Source organism: Bidens hawaiensis, unplaced genomic scaffold (assembly GCF_021521415.1).
Source record: "Bidens hawaiensis isolate Kalapana, Puna unplaced genomic scaffold, B.hawaiensis_p1.1 tig00009067_1, whole genome shotgun sequence".
NCBI lineage: Eukaryota > Viridiplantae > Streptophyta > Magnoliopsida > Asterales > Asteraceae > Bidens > Bidens hawaiensis.
In genome coordinates this window covers 926211-932892 of record NW_027491664.1, presented here as the reverse complement: position 1 = coordinate 932892, position 6682 = coordinate 926211, and the positions used below count along the sequence as shown (strand labels likewise).

The 6682-nt window shown below is 33.3% G+C and overlaps 1 pseudogene across 1 annotated transcript; it reads right to left on the bottom strand.

Moving 5' to 3' along the window:
* Positions 1 to 1069: 1069 nt before the first annotated feature.
* Positions 1070 to 6429, bottom strand: LOC143530927 (alpha-isocomene synthase-like; annotated as a pseudogene). The gene is made up of 7 exons (XR_013134938.1): positions 6343 to 6429; positions 4000 to 4273; positions 3539 to 3920; positions 3198 to 3416; positions 2962 to 3104; positions 2395 to 2653; positions 1070 to 1555 (listed from the first exon to the last, which is right to left on the bottom strand). The product of XR_013134938.1 is annotated as an alpha-isocomene synthase-like (transcript).
* Between the last annotated feature and the right edge of the window lie 253 nt (positions 6430 to 6682).

Sequence of the window (6682 nt, the reverse complement as noted above, 5' to 3'; positions counted from 1 at the left end):
TTACATAAACAACACACATATTTTGGATCTGAAGTATTGGTAAAGCCCAACGGATGAAACATATAAACAGTTACATTTAATTACTCTCCACATAGTCACAGAAAAATGCGTTTTTGACATCAAGTTGATAAATTGACCAAAATCGGGAGAGGAAACACAACATGGTCTGAATGATGGTTGGTTTAACAACAAGACTAAATGGCTCATCGCAATCAATGCCCACTTATTGGCTCTTCCCGTTCACAACCAATCTTGCTTTATACCTTTGTAACAACCCGACAACCCGTCAGTATCAATTTTGTGTCTACATAGCCATAAACATCGGATGATGTCGGTACTAGTTCCCATGTTTAATTATCCATCAAATTTTTATACTTTTTGAGTTTTTGGTCATGGCGGTACACCAACTTGGATCAGAACAATATATTGTGTGAGTTGGGAACAAGTGAGACTAAAGTTGTGTGAAGATTTAGTGGGACCCTAGGTTTTGTGACATATATCTGCACGAGATCGAGTAACTTTTTGGTCATGGCGGTACACCAACTTGATCAATCTTTTATACCCAAAGAACTTGACATATTATCTTTAGCTGCTGTAATCAAACCATCAAGACATTGGGCGTCTTCCAGATATATGGGAATGATCACGATGGCTCGTTAAGGACATGAAATCATATAACGATAGCATCAACGACAAGAGACTTTTTATGATTTATGAGTTCTTTATCGACATGTGTGAAATGGTCATTATTCTTATAGAGGACATCCATGGCCCGTGACAAATTGATCACCCGCACAATAGCAGATCAACAGTTTGATTTGTGATTTGTAAATCTCTATTGTCAGTTGAATTTGAAATTTTCTTTGCTAACTATTTCAATTTTTCTTATTACAAATATATTCAAAATTCCATAAATATATATAAGGACAAATCAAATAAAATTTTCTCCAAATTCATTAAATTTTCAAAAAAGTTATTTTTACTCCATGAAAGAAATATAAAGTAAAATCTATAGGTCACTTGCATGCTAATCATGTATATCGGTTAAGAATAAAACTTTTATTACTCAATCCTTAAAATACAGACAAAAACAGAAGCACACGTACATATTAATATTATTCCAGCTTGATCAATCTTCTTAATTACTGAAAGAAGTTGACATTGTTATCTTTAGCTGCCAGAGTCAAAACATCTTAAAAGACATCGAGGATCTTCCAAATATATGATCATATATATTCGGATAGTGTTGAAGAACAGGAACTCATATAACGATAGCATCAACGACAAGAGACTTGATATGATTTATGAGTTCTTCACCAACATGTGTGAAATGGTCCTTCTTCTTATAGAGGACATCCATGGCACGTGCCAAATTAATCACCCTCAAAATTACTGGCATTGCAACAACTTTACACTTCAGAGATTCTTGATTCATTTCTTTCCAAGCTTCTTCAACTTTTTTATTGAACAAATCATACACATGTTGTTCACTTGCACCATATTCGTTCATGTAGCATTCAATTCCAGAAGGGGCATGAGTTCTTCCTTGCTCCTCCTGAATTTGTATTTAAATCTTTAGATAATTAGCATGTATAACAAATATTATACCAGGATGAATAACACCTAGCTAGTTAAATTTTAAATTTTAACTTACATTAGTGAATATGGATGATAATTAGATTACATTGCAATAGATCGAAGCTAAATTACTCGCTTAACACTAGTTATATATACATATATAAAAACTTAACTTTTCATGGAAGGTCATGAGGTTGCGCTACAATAACAAACAACTTACTTTTAGCATGGGCCGCATGGCTTAGCTTAGTGTTTTGGATAATTGGTAGAATGTTACCATTAAGTTTGGGTATTTTACATATAGAGTAATTGATAATTTATAGAAATTTATATTATTTTAGAATGTCCATAATATTTTTGTTTAATTAGTGTTTTCATATATTTACGTGATTTTGGATATAATTAATGTAAACCAAAAAAAAGAACGGAAACAACAAGCTTTCCCCAAAGGATATGTTGTGGTGGTAAGGTGTTCTCACCTCTAATCTAGAGGTTAATAGTTTAAATCCTGCAAGATGCATGTATAGATGATTGTTTATGTGAGTATTTAGAAGTATGTTAGTTTATTGTTAAAAAACAATTCAATTTGAACATTTCAACATGGCTATAAGTTTCCTGGATATGTCGGAAAACCGTTGCTATTTGCTAGGATAATTCCCTCGCTAGAATATGTCACCAAATATTTTTCTGTATCAAAATCCTCGCAAAAATATTACTAACGAGCTGAAACCATCGGAATGGGGATTTGCAACATTTTGGCCGTCAACCCATCGTAGAAGTTAACTTTATAGTGGTAAAGATATGATCAATAGGTACCTTGTGAGTGACAATATCATCCATGACCCTACAAAGCAAACAACAAGCTTTCGCTATGGGAGGCATAGTGAGAGCCCATTTGAATGTTTCGTCTTTGATTACATCACCCATGGCACAAAACTTGCTATTAGAGTGTTTTTATATCCGCTACTAACAATTGTCACTTCTTGATGCTCCTCTGTTGTTGGTATGTACCCATCTTTTGCCCCTTTAGCTTCTTTCAAGTAGCTTTCAATGTATTCGATCATTTGTATAAGTACTAATGTCATAAGAAACTAAAAATATATACCATTTTCTAAATTTCAATAAAAAAAATATGCAACTATATTTTAAAAAGGTTCTCTCATGATCCTGATCCTATATATATATATATTGGGGATAGTTCAGGAGAGAAATAAAATTAGAGCGAGAAGTGTGATAAATTAATTACAACTCTTGATTTATATTTTACATGTTTCTCAAAATTTGGATGTCACAAGTTTATGTTTCTCAACATGTAGAGATAATCATGTTGAACTTACAAAATTGAAAACAAAAATGCTGTTACCACTGGAATGAGTTGGAAACTTACTGCTTCTCTACTATAATCTAAATGATGTGCTTTTCCCATCTTTGTCAAGATTTTTTCCATATCTTCGTACATATCAAGAAGCATTCGGTATAGGGTTTTCATGTATTCCGGAAGACTGTCTAAGCATGTAACTGACCACCTAAGAATTAAACAAGTGCTAGTTATAACTTGATAGAATTTGCATAGGTATTCAGTTTTAATGGATGGCAAGATGCATGTTGGTTCAATATACCTTGAAATTTCTTCAGTAAAGATCTCAAGTTCTTCATAAGTACCATAAGCATCATAAGTATCATCAAGAATTGCTTCCACTGCAATAAATTTAGCTAAGAACATTCTAGATTCAGAATACTGGGGCTCATAGAACACACTTAATGACCAAAAGTAGCATTCAACTAGTCGATTTCGTGCATAAGGAAAACTAGTTGGGACATCAAAGCCCTTCCACCACCTGCATATGAGATATATTTTAGATCTATAACAATATCTATAGAGTATTAATTCCATGTTTATTTTGCAATATCGAATATATCAATAAAAGATGGGACAGGGATATGTCTTATATGTGCATACTTGGAAATTTCGCTAAGTTCTTTCTTATGGACTGATTGAAGCAGATTGAACCCTAACTTGGCAAGCTTTAGTAAAGGCTTGTTATGAGAAGCCTGTTGTTGGTAAAAAGGTATGTAACACAACGCCTCAAGTCTCGGCAACCTTCTATGTAGAGGTTGCTTTAGGGCTTCTTGTATTTGTTTAGAGACGATACTGTTCGTTAAGGAAGGATTTTTTAAAATGTTATCAAGTCTACCTCGTGTGAAAACAAGAGCATCATCTAATATGACTTCCCCAGGAACACTTAGATATGTTGCCTCATACAACTCAATTAAACCCTCAGTATCATTCTCTTGTAGCTCCTTAAAAGCCCCGTATTTTCCCTTGTAGCTGTTAAAAATATCTGTTTAATTTCATACAAGACAATCGTTAGATCTCCTTCCGATTCATGATTAATAAAATTAATTTTTATGCACACTAACCACTTGAAACAAAAAAACCATGCTGTCGCATGATTCGAAACCAAACAGAAGTGGCGCCACCATTCCAGTTGTCTCCGTACACATCATAGAAGTGTTGTAAGGCTTGATTAACCTCCTCCTCGAAATAATATTCAATACCTAGGCGTTGGATTGCATCGACCAGTTTTAACAAATTTGTATGCTCCGCTGGAATATCCAAAGCTCGCAGTATTTCTTTCCTCACTTCTTCTTTAAGGTCTTCAACTACTTTTTCAGTACCAGCTTGATCTTCTTGCTTCATGTACGAACAAACCATTATCACAAATCTTGTAAGTTCTATTAAACTTATGTCCTAAACTAAACCATGCGTACATTTGTTATTTGTGTGAATTATGTAATAAACATCATACGTTAGTAAGATAGCTAAAAGTATGATTCTGGAAACCAAGATAAGTCGATCTTAACTCAAAGCCAATCCGAACCAATGATTATATGGTGAGAGGCACCAATAAAGGAACATGGTCCGATATTTGGTATGTGACCGGTTCATTTTGGGTACTATTATTTACATCTTAATTTTATAAAACACATCAACATTACTAATAGCTATATTACTTTTGCTCATTTTTATATTTTGTTAGTTATATATAATAACGAGCTCAAAATGCAATTATATTTAATATGAGATAAAGAGATTATGATCTGATCAATACTTAAAAGACCGCTTCAATAAAGTATTGTTTCTAATTATCTTTTTAACGCCCTACTTGCGGTGCGCACATATAATTTATATACGAGTAGGCCCTCGGGTGGGCAAAAGTGAAATTGCACTAATTTTAACGTTATTTTACTAATTTTGTGAAAATAATGTTAAAAGTGGCGGAATGTTAATTAAGCATCATGTGGTGGCGTTGATGGCCGAAAGACAAGGGTACATGCACCAATCAGTCTGTGTTCCAATGGTTTAGTCATTAGTGTTATGTGCCTTATGTCCAAGGCTTGATGCAAAATTACCATCGAGCCGATGGTCTCACCGGAAGCAGCCTCTCTATTCATACGGGATAGAGGTAAGGCTGTCTACATCTTACCCTCCTCAGACCCCAGCATAGCTTTGCTATTGGTGGGATATACTGAGTACGATGATGATGATTTCTTCTAATTATCCTTTTAATGCTAATTATTTCAAATATGTTGGTTAAAATTTGAATGATCGCCGGGCTTCAACATAAAATTACATTGATTATTATATGTGATGGAGTAAACAAATAAAAAAATAAAATAAGTCTATGCGGTCGTTACAACAAAGACCACACAAGGAAGAAAACTCAGCAGTACTCTTATACAAAATGGGAATAAAAGGGGAGTTGCATACGAGGTTTGGAGAGGATTATATTTTTTTACGACTGTGTTTTGGGAGCCACACAAAGAGCACACGCAAGGTTTTTTTTTTATGGCTGGTACGACACACACAAGTTGGCTGTTTTTGAATATTAGATTGTACGAGTTAGTATTAAAAACTTGTGTTTAATTATCACTTGAATTTCCCATTTACAGGACTATCTTATGTCTTAAACCAAACCATCTGTACATTTGCTATTTGTGATAATCATGTAATAATCGTCATTACATTAGTAGATTAGCTAATAGTATAATGAAGTTGTTTTATTTGGCGGTTAATTATGTTAAACTGTCAACCTTTATCCAGTTGAGAGTTTACCCGCGAACTGCCGTATATATACCCTATGCACGCAGTAGAGTATTATCCTCAATCAATTGTCATTATCTTCTTGTTTAAGTTCTTTAGGGTTTAGATCAAATACAAATGAAATTAACGTGCAAAACGTGAGAATCAAGTAGAGTAATTACAAGTAGAGTAATTATGTAATTACATCTTAGAGTAATTATCATAGAGTAATTACATAATTACTCTACTTGTATATATAATTACTCTACTTGATTCTCACATTTAGCACGCTAATTTCATTTGTACGTTAACTTTCCCCAAGTTCTTTGTATTCCGTATAGGTTTCTTATGTTCTTATAATAACAATTCTTCACTGCACGATCGATTTAATTCTTTCTCCTAAATCAAGTCTATCAAATTCAATTTGAAAGGATCCTTGAGTTGTACATTAATCCACAGAACCTTCAATACACATAGAAATATTTAATATATGTTGCATTAATTTTTTTAACAGCAATTCCTAAAGTTTTTAAGATAAATACACCAGAACGTGTATCATGAAAACATATGCTTCTTTAGTTAAAATTGAATTCTTTATTAGTTAGGTTTAAAACAACTACGTGCATAGTCACGAAAGTTGTGCATTGTTGTTTCGAAGATAAAATTGTTAAGGTACATACCTCGTCGTAGACAAGAAACTGATCTCCCCAAACGCTGGGAGGAAACTTAGCAGTGGGGCGCTTAACATCCTCTTGTTTCACAGACATTTTGTGAAAGATTTAACTGGATTGAACTGGTTAAATTATAACTCGAGGTTAAGGTATATATAATAGCTGGTGCCCTTGACGTCTTTATCACATCTTTTGTGAAAATATAAAATTAGTATCCTCATGGTTTATAGAATTGCAGAAACATTAATATATATATATTAAAAGTTGCTAAGCTTTAGAACTGAGAATAAAAGCTTAAGTTACTAAATTAGTTACTTAACTATGCTTAATACTCCTAATCTCAAATTGC